The following is a 10,387-nucleotide window of genomic DNA, read 5'->3' on the forward strand; positions in this document are numbered from 1 at the left end:
TTATTTACAAGATATGGAAGCAACCAAAGTGCCCATCAATAGACTAATGGATAAAGAAGAGGTAGTACATATACACAATGACATATAACTCAGCCATAAAAAAAGAGAGAAATCATGCCATTTGCGACAACATGGGTGGACCTAGCAGGTATTTTTCTAAGTGAAATAAGCTAGACAGAGTTAGACAAATACCTTATGATTTCACTTATGTGGAATATAAAAACGAAACAAAACAAAGTGAATAAAATAGTATAGACACTGAGGAGTGATTGGTGTTTACCAATTGGGAAAGGGATTGTGATGGGTGGGTGGGGAGTGTAAAGGAGATAAAGGGCACAAAAAACTCTCAGTCGTAAGTTGTTCATGAGGATGGTAGTGCAGCATGAAGAATATAGCCAGTGATTCTGTAACATCTTTCTATGTTGACAGATAGTAACCGTGCTAGTTGGGGTGAGCATTTAATGTTGGGAACCGTGCCCAACCAGCCAGAGCAGTGAGTCATCTCTGACCTCTCACAAGCTGCAACTGCACTCAAGGCCGTTCCTCCATTCCCAGAAAAGTCCTGTGTTGTCAGAGTGTACCCAGAATCCACCTAACAGAGCTTCCTTATGCTTTGATGTAGAATCTCACCCCTGGAGAGACTGGAGGGTATATGAAAGGTATGAGAAGAGGCGAGGGGGAGAAAGAAGTAGAGGCAGAGAAAAGTTAGAGATAGATTAGAGCTTGCTTGCTTGCTTATGCTGTAATGCTGAATAAATAAAGACCTTGAGTGGACTATCAGTCCCAGCCTGCCTTTTGTCCTAATCCTCGCGCTGCTGGACAGCACAAGTGGTGGCCCATACTGGGAGGACACTCCTTCATCGAGGACAAAAACAGCGGATCAGCTGAGGACCCCCGGGAGAAAAAGCTTCGGCTGAAGTGAAAGGTAAGCGGGGAAAACAGAATTACCCACTAAACTGGGAAGGAATTACCCACTAAACTGGGAAGGAGTCGCCCATTAAATTGGAGGAAAAGCAGTAGAACTCAAGCTCTGAGAAATTCATGGGCTGTTGGGGAAAATAGCCCTCGGAAGAGGCAGTGCGCAGACAATTTATATCTGTGCAAGCTCTGAGAGAATTTTCATCCTAGCAAGCTTTCTTTGCCTTATTGTTCTGCTAATTGTCCTTGTCATATATTATTGCTAAGCTGCTTTCTATTTTTCATAAGTTACAAAATGGGATCAGATCTGTCTAAACATCAGGCCAAAAACAGCTTGAAACAGCTGCTTAAAGCAGCAGGAACTGGAATAAAAGATGAAACAGCAAAGAAGTATATCAATGCCTTAGGAGAGATAAGTCCTTGGTTACTGACAGTGGGAAGTTTTGACAAAGAAGACTGGGAGAGGCACAAATTGGACGTTGCTAAATATATGAGGGAAAAATGGAGAGGATTCACTCCCTCCTAATGTCCTTTCCCTTTGGGCCTTAGTTAAAGATTGCCTCTCCTCCCCCAAAGTTGTGATTCAAGAGCACATACAAGACTGTGCTAAGACAGGGGAAATTCAAGAAAAAGAATCACAGGCTGGAGACGATTTAGTAGAGACTTCATCACAGACAGAAAAGGCAGCAAGGGGCCCGCTTAACGCAGGAAAGGAGGAGGAGATAAAAAAGGGGGGATGGGTTCAAGAAAAGTAGGAAAAAGGCATCCTGTCACTCATCAGACTCAGATACAGGGAGCTCCGATAATGCAGAAGGGCCTGAGAGAACTAGTCGGGGGAGAAGTGAAAGTAAGCAAGGAAAAGTTCAGAAATAGAGATGAGCCTATGAAAAGATCATTTAAGGAAAGGCCCGTGGAGAATATGCCTCCTCCTAGATACACCTGTCAGATTTTGCCCTCCTCACCGCCCTTTGATTGTGAGAGGATTTAATTGAGTCCTTAAAAGCTCAAGTCATTGCCTCCCAGGAGTAGATCCAGCAACTCACTAATCTGCTTGGAAAATGGTGTAGAGTAACATGGGAGCCAGAAACAGCTGAGTCCTATTTGCACAGATACTTAAGTATATGCTGCAGACACGTGGCTCAAAAGTAAGACAACTAACAAAATTTTTAGAATTTATAGAACAAGTATGTCCTTGGTTCCCCGAAGAAGGTATCTCATTTAAAAGATGCTGTTTTTCACAGCTTAGGAGGTAGTCCTGCAGCTAACACGATGTAAACAGAACCTGAAAAATAATCAAGCTACACCCTCAAATCAACATGTAAATAGCTCTATTCCATTAACTCCTTTACTTAGAGGCAGTCATCCTAGAGCTAGGCATTTCCTTGTCTGCAGCCCCAAGGAAGCGAAACAGCTTGTAACCCAAATCAAGGCTCTAGCAGCGAAAAGTCACACAGTGCCTGCACTTATCAGACAGTCAGGGGCCTCTCAAGGAATGACTAAAGCTCGGGCAGGAAAAACTAGGAAAACTAACTGGAAGTAATTCAATCCCTATACTCTAAAAAAGAAGTGTCTTGTCTTCTGCACACAAACCTAGCCTCAGTACAAACTCTCTTATTAGAGAGGCTTGGCCCCTGAAAGAAGCATGCAATATAATGTTATGCAGCTAAATATATTTTGCCTCAAGGAAAGAAAATAGTCAAAAGTCCCGTGAACTACTACAATATAGAACTAGTTTTCTAAATTCTTTCAGTGAAAATCTATTCTACTTACTAAGTTCATCATTATCTTTGAAAATTGGAAAGTTTTAAACTAGAGTCCCTGAGATAGAAGAAATTTATATTTTACTATACAGCCTGGCTTTAAATAACTCATGCTAAAATTGTACTTGCCTTTTATTTCCAGCCCCCTGGACTGGGGATGTATAAACCTTGACCCAGTAATGTAAACTGCTTGCCCTTAGAGTGTATTCTTGAAAACTGAAGTACTTTTAATCAAATAAACTAAGAAGAAAGAAGGCAATTGAATATTAGAAACTCAAATCTTTGTGTCAGTTTGTCTGTGTATATGTTTTTATATAAAAAGTGTTGCTAACTCTAGTCATTATGTCTCAGTCTGTATGTTTGTGTGTCTAAGTGTGTAAATAAAAAATATTTTCTACCTCTGGAGGGTATTAATAAAACAGATTTAAAGACAAAGTGCTTGTGAAAATTGGGCATTCTAAAACTTCCAGAAAATCTCATAAAACATATTATGCATTAATAATAATTTAAGCTTAACTGATATGGACATGTCCTTATAGTTATTAACTGCCAAAATTTACTTTAAGTCATTTAAGTTGATGTTACCTGTTAAATATTTCAAGAAAATGCTTAAAGAAAAGCTTGACTTTGTCTAATGTTTGGTAAAAGTTTTATAAGTAATCTGGCATGGTTGCTAAAAATAAGTAAACAAGTGTAGCAAATAAACTTTTTAATAATATTACTGTATTAATGTATAACAGTGTATATATCTGCAAACAGCCTGAGAATTTTTGTGGTAACCAAAATTCTTAAAGTTCTGCTAAGTTATATAGACATATTTTGTACTCAATGAGAAATTGTGCTGCAAGGCACATTTCCAAAAATGATAAAATATGTTCATAAATGTATCAATCTGAAGAATGCTGGTGTAACAGTTTACCATAGCCTATTTTTCAGTGCTCACTGAAGGTTAAAGTATCAAATTGTTTTAAGTTCTAACGAAAACTACTTAATATAATAAGGAAAATATTTTGGTATGCTAAAGATGTGTGTTTTAATAAGAGAAAGTATAAAGAATGGAAATTCGTTTTGTTGAGGGTAAAAGAAGGTAATTGTTCTAAAGTACAGCTGTTTATTTAAAGGGGGAGAACACTGAATGTAAAAAGAAAGTTGTAGAAAGCTTGTGGAAAAGTTGATATAGTCATGCTATGTGAAATTAAAGCAAGTGAGTCTTGATATCAAGTACATAGCAAAATTAGAATTTTGTTTTCAGTTAAAAAGACAAAGTTTTCTTTAACTGTTAGTCTGCTCTTAATATTGAGAGATAGCAAAGGGTTCTCTAATTGTTTTATCAAAACAGTTTCTTATGCTTAAAGTCTCAATGAATTGTCTAAGTATTTAAGAATATGAGACCTTAATATTAAAAAGACTAAGCTAAGTGTTAACAACTATGTAACCTTCTGCATTTGCTTTTAAACTTCCTTATTATCATTCTGGTTAAATAATAAGTGTTATTTAATAACTGTAATTCTATTTAGGCAAGTGCCTTAAAAACTTTTGACAGCTTCCCAAGACCAAATTTAAAAAGGTATTTTTACCTTCCAATTAACTGATATTTTCCAGAGGGCCCCTGGAACATATCAGTAGAATTTCTTCTCCTCATCAAAGAAAATGACTAATTTGGCTTATTTACCTGATATATACTTACCTAAGAAGTGCTGTCGAAGGGAGTGATGCTCGATTTTATTACTGAATGTTTTATGTTACAGAGATATCCAAACTTCCATTCAACTATCTTACAGTAAGTTCTCATCAAATCTTTAGCCATTGTCATTTGTAAATCTTTTCTTGTTTATAATCACTGTTTAATTACTACTAAACTAGTAAAGAACTAGATTTCAGCAAAATGAGTACTAGTTACTTAAAAATAAGTAAACTAAAGAAAAATGATTTTGTAGCTTCTTGTTTCAAGTGTTGGTGATAAAATGTTTTAAGCTTTATCTCTTAAGCTGACTGACAATGCTCCGGTTTACCTCTCCTCTGTGTTACATACATTTTTTCAGCTATATAACATCACTCATAAAACAGGCATTTCATACAATTCTACAAGCCAAGTTCTCATTGAATATTGTCATCTTATTCTTAAACATTATTTATTAATACAAAGAGGGGGGATTACTCCCCAATATGATAAAATTAATTGCAAATTGACGATCAATGCATGCTTTACATATCCTTAATTTTGATCTTCTAAAAGGTGATAGATTATCAGCAGTAGAAACACATTTTTCTGATAATATTTCCTTTTCTGAAACAACAACAGTTCCTGTGTGGTAGTCTCCAATGGGTTCTTCATTATGGCATAAAGATCATATCAAGGTGTGGGGCAAGGGGTTTGCTTGTGTTGTTACAGAGGATCAATGCTTGATCTGGCCGCCCAGAAAATGAATTCAGATACGATATGAAGGAGAACTTCCAACATCAACATCCTCTGGAGGAGTCATTCTAGAAGGTAACCATCAAAAAAAACCTCAACATAAAGTCTGCATGTCAGACACAGAAAACTGAAGCCCACTAAATAATAATATCTTTTTTTATTTCCAATAATGGCACTTATGTATGTACATACTACAGAAGAAATATATAGACAAATGATAGAGGAAAACTTAGATGGAATGATATTGCTAATTAGTCTGTTAGAGATAGTGATCATTATGATATTTATAAAGCAGTTTTGTCCCGAGAAGATATTGGCAGTTATACTTGTGAAAAGTTTCAAAAAAGAACTCCTGTCATATTATATAAGAGTAATTAGGTGTATTTAAATATACCACTCATTCCAGAAAATAATTTTTTCTCACCTAACTTGTGGTTACAACAACTCGTGAGCCAAAAGTTGCACAGGTCATCTTTTTGTGTAGCAAGAAATTCCTCTATCAGTGAACTGTTGAAGAAAAATTTAATAGGCACAAGACTTTCTCTTACGGTGTTTACTAACATCTCAAGCATAAATGTCACTCTTCCCCCTAAAGTGCTTACTCTTGATGCCCAATTAAATTTACCTGTTAGTACTACTATAATTACTGATTGTGTATGTATTAATTGTACTCATGTAGCCTCTTACTGTAATTGTGCAATCATTGTAAAATGGTCTTCTAGATATAGGCTTTCAAATAGTTGAGTATTTTTGTGTAATACAAAACATATTAAGCCCTCTCTTCACACTATCAAAGTGTAAGTAGTGTGAGACACATTCTTCGTGCTCTAATAGACCACCTGAATATAAGCGCAAGAGGCTTCTCCGAGCTCTGTCATCTGATTGTCATGAAAACTTGAAACTTTCAGAGCCTGCCGCTGTCGCAGTTGCAGCTGCGTTCCTCCTGCCAGTTCCTGGACTTTTCGTTGGAATGCAGAAAGAGATATCTAAGCTAGCAAAACAACAAATTTGACTGCTTCTGTATTATCTGAACTAAACCAAGAACTGGGAAAATTGCGAGCTGCGGTGCTTCAGAGTCACGCTGCTGTGGACTGTCTGCTGTTAAAAGAGCATGTAGGATATGAACAGTTCAGAAGAATGTGCTGTTTCAATTTGTCTGATTTTTCTCAAACTACCCAAAATCAATTAGATGATATCCATCATATTGTCAATAAGTTTTTACAAATGCCTAAGCTATCTAACTAGTTTTCTCAATTTCATTAGATGTAACTAGTGATTGTAAGTCTGCCTTTGTTGTGTATCTGTATTCCTATTGTTAATATTTGTATGCAATTTAACTAGTAGTTTGTTAAAACCTATATATATATATATTTAAGTTATGTCTGTCTTTTGACATGTTCGATCTCAGCCATGTAATGCATATTTCCCACAAAACTGGGATACCATATAATCCACAAGGCCAAGGCATTGTGGAACGTGCCCATGGCACCCTTAAAGCTCAATTGGAAGAAACAAAAAAGGGGGAATTATATCCCCGGTCACCACAGAACCATTTAAATCATATCTTATTTGCAGCCAAAACTGCATCTGATATATTAAATCAGATAAAAGACATGTGCAAAGAACCCCTGAATAGTCTCTGGCACGCTGTCATGCCTCTCTTAACCCTAAGCATTTTATGTGTTGTATTGCTGTTACTAGGGCCTTGTGTCCTTCGCAGCATGTGGAAACTCATCCAACAAGCTTTAAGAGACTTGCATTATTTGAAATTGCAGATGGCCCCCCCACTTGTAAATCATAAGTTCTAAAGTCAAGTGTGATAGCCAATGATGGGTAAGATATGGTTGAATTATAAATACTAACCTAAGACAGGAAGTGGTCGACAGAGGACTATAGCCCCATGACGGGTAAGGATTTACTTCAACCATACAACCTAAGACAGGCACATACCTTGACCCAGTCTGAGTCGAGCTAGTTGTTTTATTAAACAAAAAAAGGGGGAGATGTTGGGACCCGTGCCTAACCAGCCAGAGCAGTGAGTCATCTCTGACCTCTCACAAGCTGCAACCGCACTCAAGGCCGTTCCTCCATTCCCAGAAATGTCCTGTGTTGTCAGAGTGTACCCGGAATCCACCTAACAGAGCTTCCTTATGCTTTGATGTAGAATCTCACCCCCGGAGAGGCTGGAGGGTATAAGAACGGTATGAGAAGAGGCGAGGGGGAGAAAGGTAGAAGTAGAGGCAAAGTTAGATATAGATTAGAGCTTGCTTGCTTGCTTATGCTGTAATGCTGAATAAATAAAGACCTTGAGTGAACTATCAGTCCCAGCCTGCCTTTTGTCCTAACCCGCGCGCTGCTGGATGGCACAATTTAATACTGTGGGTAACTGGTGAACCACCGTGTTGTATACTTGAAACTAATATAACATTGGGTATCAACTATTCTTCAATAAAAAGAAAGAAAAACTGAGAAGCAAACACAAATCTTAGTACCACAGCCACTATCAAGTGAAAGCTACTAGGAAAAAATAAGCTGGAGAGTGTCTCTGGGTCATAGTCTGAATTTAGCTTCATAGAGGTTTTTCAAGAGCCCTTATGGGGCAGTCAGTGGGCAAGGCCATTGACAGAGTCTTAGGAATAACAGGGCTTCCCACAGTTGTGCCTTTCATGCATGCCCAAGTACAGGTTACACAGTAGGAATATGATCAATAGGAATGGACTACTCTGTATATTCTATTTCAAAGCTTACCGTTAGCTCTCAGGAACTGGCAAATCAGAATATTTCTTGTGGTAAAGTGGGTGTCCTCAGCTGATCCTGGCTGTAGGGAATGAAGAGGAGGGGAGAAACTTCATTAGGACATGACCAAGCTCAGTCAAATACAGACAAGAATCTGAGCCATGCTTGCCTGAGAATATTTTCCTCCAGATAATGAGAATATGATGACTGAAGATAGCTTGATGATAACACTCCTCACTGTACCTGTCTCAAGTCATACCACTTCAGTTTGAATTAGTTCATCTCTTCATCATATTTACATCTTCTGTGATGTTCTCTTGATCTCTTTCCTGTGTTGGATCCTCTGCATTTGTATGCCAGGTTTTCCCATCTCTTGGTTTATTCTTTCATGTTTGTGAAGCACATCATCAGTAGCTTCTTGGATGCCTGGCTGTAAGTTTTTAGACCTTTAATCTCAAAAAATATCTTTATTTCATTCTAATAATTTATTGGTAGTTTGGCAGGGTATGAAATTCTAGCATGGAAATCCTTTCCTCTTAGAGTTTTGAAAACATTGCTTCATTGGGTTTTAGTTTCCCCTCTTGCTGTTGGTAACCTAAAACCAGACTGACTCTTGATACATTGATTGTGACTCCCTCCCCCCACCAAAAAGTTCATAATATATTCTCTTTATTCCAGTGTGAATAAAATGAGAGTTTCTGTGGCCAGGATTCTCACCTGGCCCTAGTTGACTAGCTCACTGCACACCTGTTGGCTGTTGACTCTATATAAGGAGCTCCACCCAATGCTCTGGGCACGACATGGTGGCATAGCTGCAAGGCTGCAGGAGAGCAGAGCAGAGGCTGGAGTGGTGACAGCACCAAGGAGAGAGGCCCAGAGGACAGCTGTGCAGGAAGGCTGTGCAGAGAGACCCAGAGGACGGTTGTGTGGGATGGCTATATAGATAGAGAGGCCCAGAGGATGGCTGTGCAGACATATGGGCCCAGAGGCAGAGAGAGCAGCTTGCTGCATGCAGACCCACTCTGAGTGAATAGGATTCTAGTGACTGACCTGCCACCTGGAAATAAAGCTGGGTATAACACTTTCACCCCAAGAACATATTGCTGTCAATTTCTTTGGTCACATTGAATCCATAGCAAACTTTCCCAGGGATGAAACCCGTTGGCAAGACCATTGGTGAAAGTTGGCAGCGTTCATTGTTGTCCAAGGAAAAAGACAGGCTGCCCTTATGGAAGGGGTGCTTCATCAGGCTGCCCCTCTGAAGGGGGAAACAGTGGATCATCCTCCAATGGGTATATGGTCTCAGGTGGCTTGCCTCCTAGAGAACTGGGCCCCACCCCAGGAATGGAGGCAAGTGAAGGTGACACCTGAGGCTGTCGGGGGTCCCTTGGTATAATAAATAGATCCTTTGAGAAGCAGACTTCCTGTGAGGCAGCGAGGACTGTGGGTTGGCTGCTTCCCACAGTATTAAAAACGTCTACAGAGGAGACCCAAGAAATGGTGTCACAAGAACAAGAGCTGCAAACTTCTGTGTATTCCCTGAGGAAAGAGATGGCATTGATGTGAGAGGAGGCAGCATGACAGTGCCAGCAGGAAGATGCCATTGGAGATGAGATGGCAGCACTGCCAGTTGTTCTGAAGGATGAAGAGGCCATCAAGGAAAAAGACGAACTCCTGAAGGAAGCACAGGTGGAGGTGGCATGAGAACATCAGTTGTGAAGCATTGAGCTGAAGGTAAAAGGCCTTCTGAAGACTGAGCTGGCTTTATGAGGCACTGTAACAGAGGAGGCACTTGGGGGAGTGGAGCAAAAGGTGCCATCAGCCCCAGAAATGGAGGAGCTAGGGAAGAATGAAGGGGTGGTGCTGGAGGCACTGGCCCCTTCTGTATTGAAAGCAAGCCCAGTGGTTGTAAAGAAAATAAATACCCAGCAACTGAAAGTTCCCCAAGGAGAGGAGCAGCCCCCTCCCCAGGTCGTGGAGCACTCTCTGGCCCACCTTTATACTCAGGCTGAGCCAGTGGCTGTGGGACTTAGGGGTGGATGGAATTGTTCTGTCAGGATCAGAGATGGGAAAGCTGTCTTCCCTGACAGTGAAGCCCACCTTGAGGCAGTGATTACAAAATGTGAGGTGACATGTACACTAGCTGAAGCAATGAGAACCCAGAAGGAAATAATACTTATTACTCACAGGAGGAATTTGAGGGGCCCCATGAAGGTTATAAGGATCCAGATGTGGATTAATTTGATATGGGCAGGAGTAGATGGAAGGAAATTAGATGGGAAGCCAAACAGTATCTTACTGGAGCTATGGCAACAACTGAAACCAGAGCAGAAGTTCCAGCCATTAAGACCAAAGAGGCAGAGGTCAGAGACAGAGCCACGAGTCCAGCCTGTGTGTCTGCAAGACTTTTTGCTGGAGAGGATGGAAAACAATATTTGAGCTTCCTTGCACAGGGATCATTGCAGAGAACTAAGGGCACATAGTTTGAGAGGAGAGAATCCTGGAGGGGTGGAGTGTGGATACAATGAGAGTTCCTGTGACCAGGATTCTCACCTGG

At 39.9% G+C, this 10,387-nt stretch overlaps 1 long non-coding RNA gene across 1 annotated transcript; it reads left to right on the forward strand.

Annotated features, from left to right (window-relative positions):
- Positions 1–490: 490 nt before the first annotated feature.
- On the forward strand, positions 491–7,409 carry LOC118968857 (uncharacterized). Its single transcript, XR_005056701.2, has 3 exons — positions 491–925; positions 5,049–5,169; positions 6,003–7,409. It is a non-coding gene; the product is annotated as an uncharacterized lncRNA (long non-coding RNA).
- Positions 7,410–10,387: the final 2,978 nt, after the last annotated feature.

The sequence above is a fragment of the Manis javanica genome, chromosome 9 (assembly GCF_040802235.1).
Source record: "Manis javanica isolate MJ-LG chromosome 9, MJ_LKY, whole genome shotgun sequence".
NCBI classification, from domain to species: domain Eukaryota; kingdom Metazoa; phylum Chordata; class Mammalia; order Pholidota; family Manidae; genus Manis; species Manis javanica.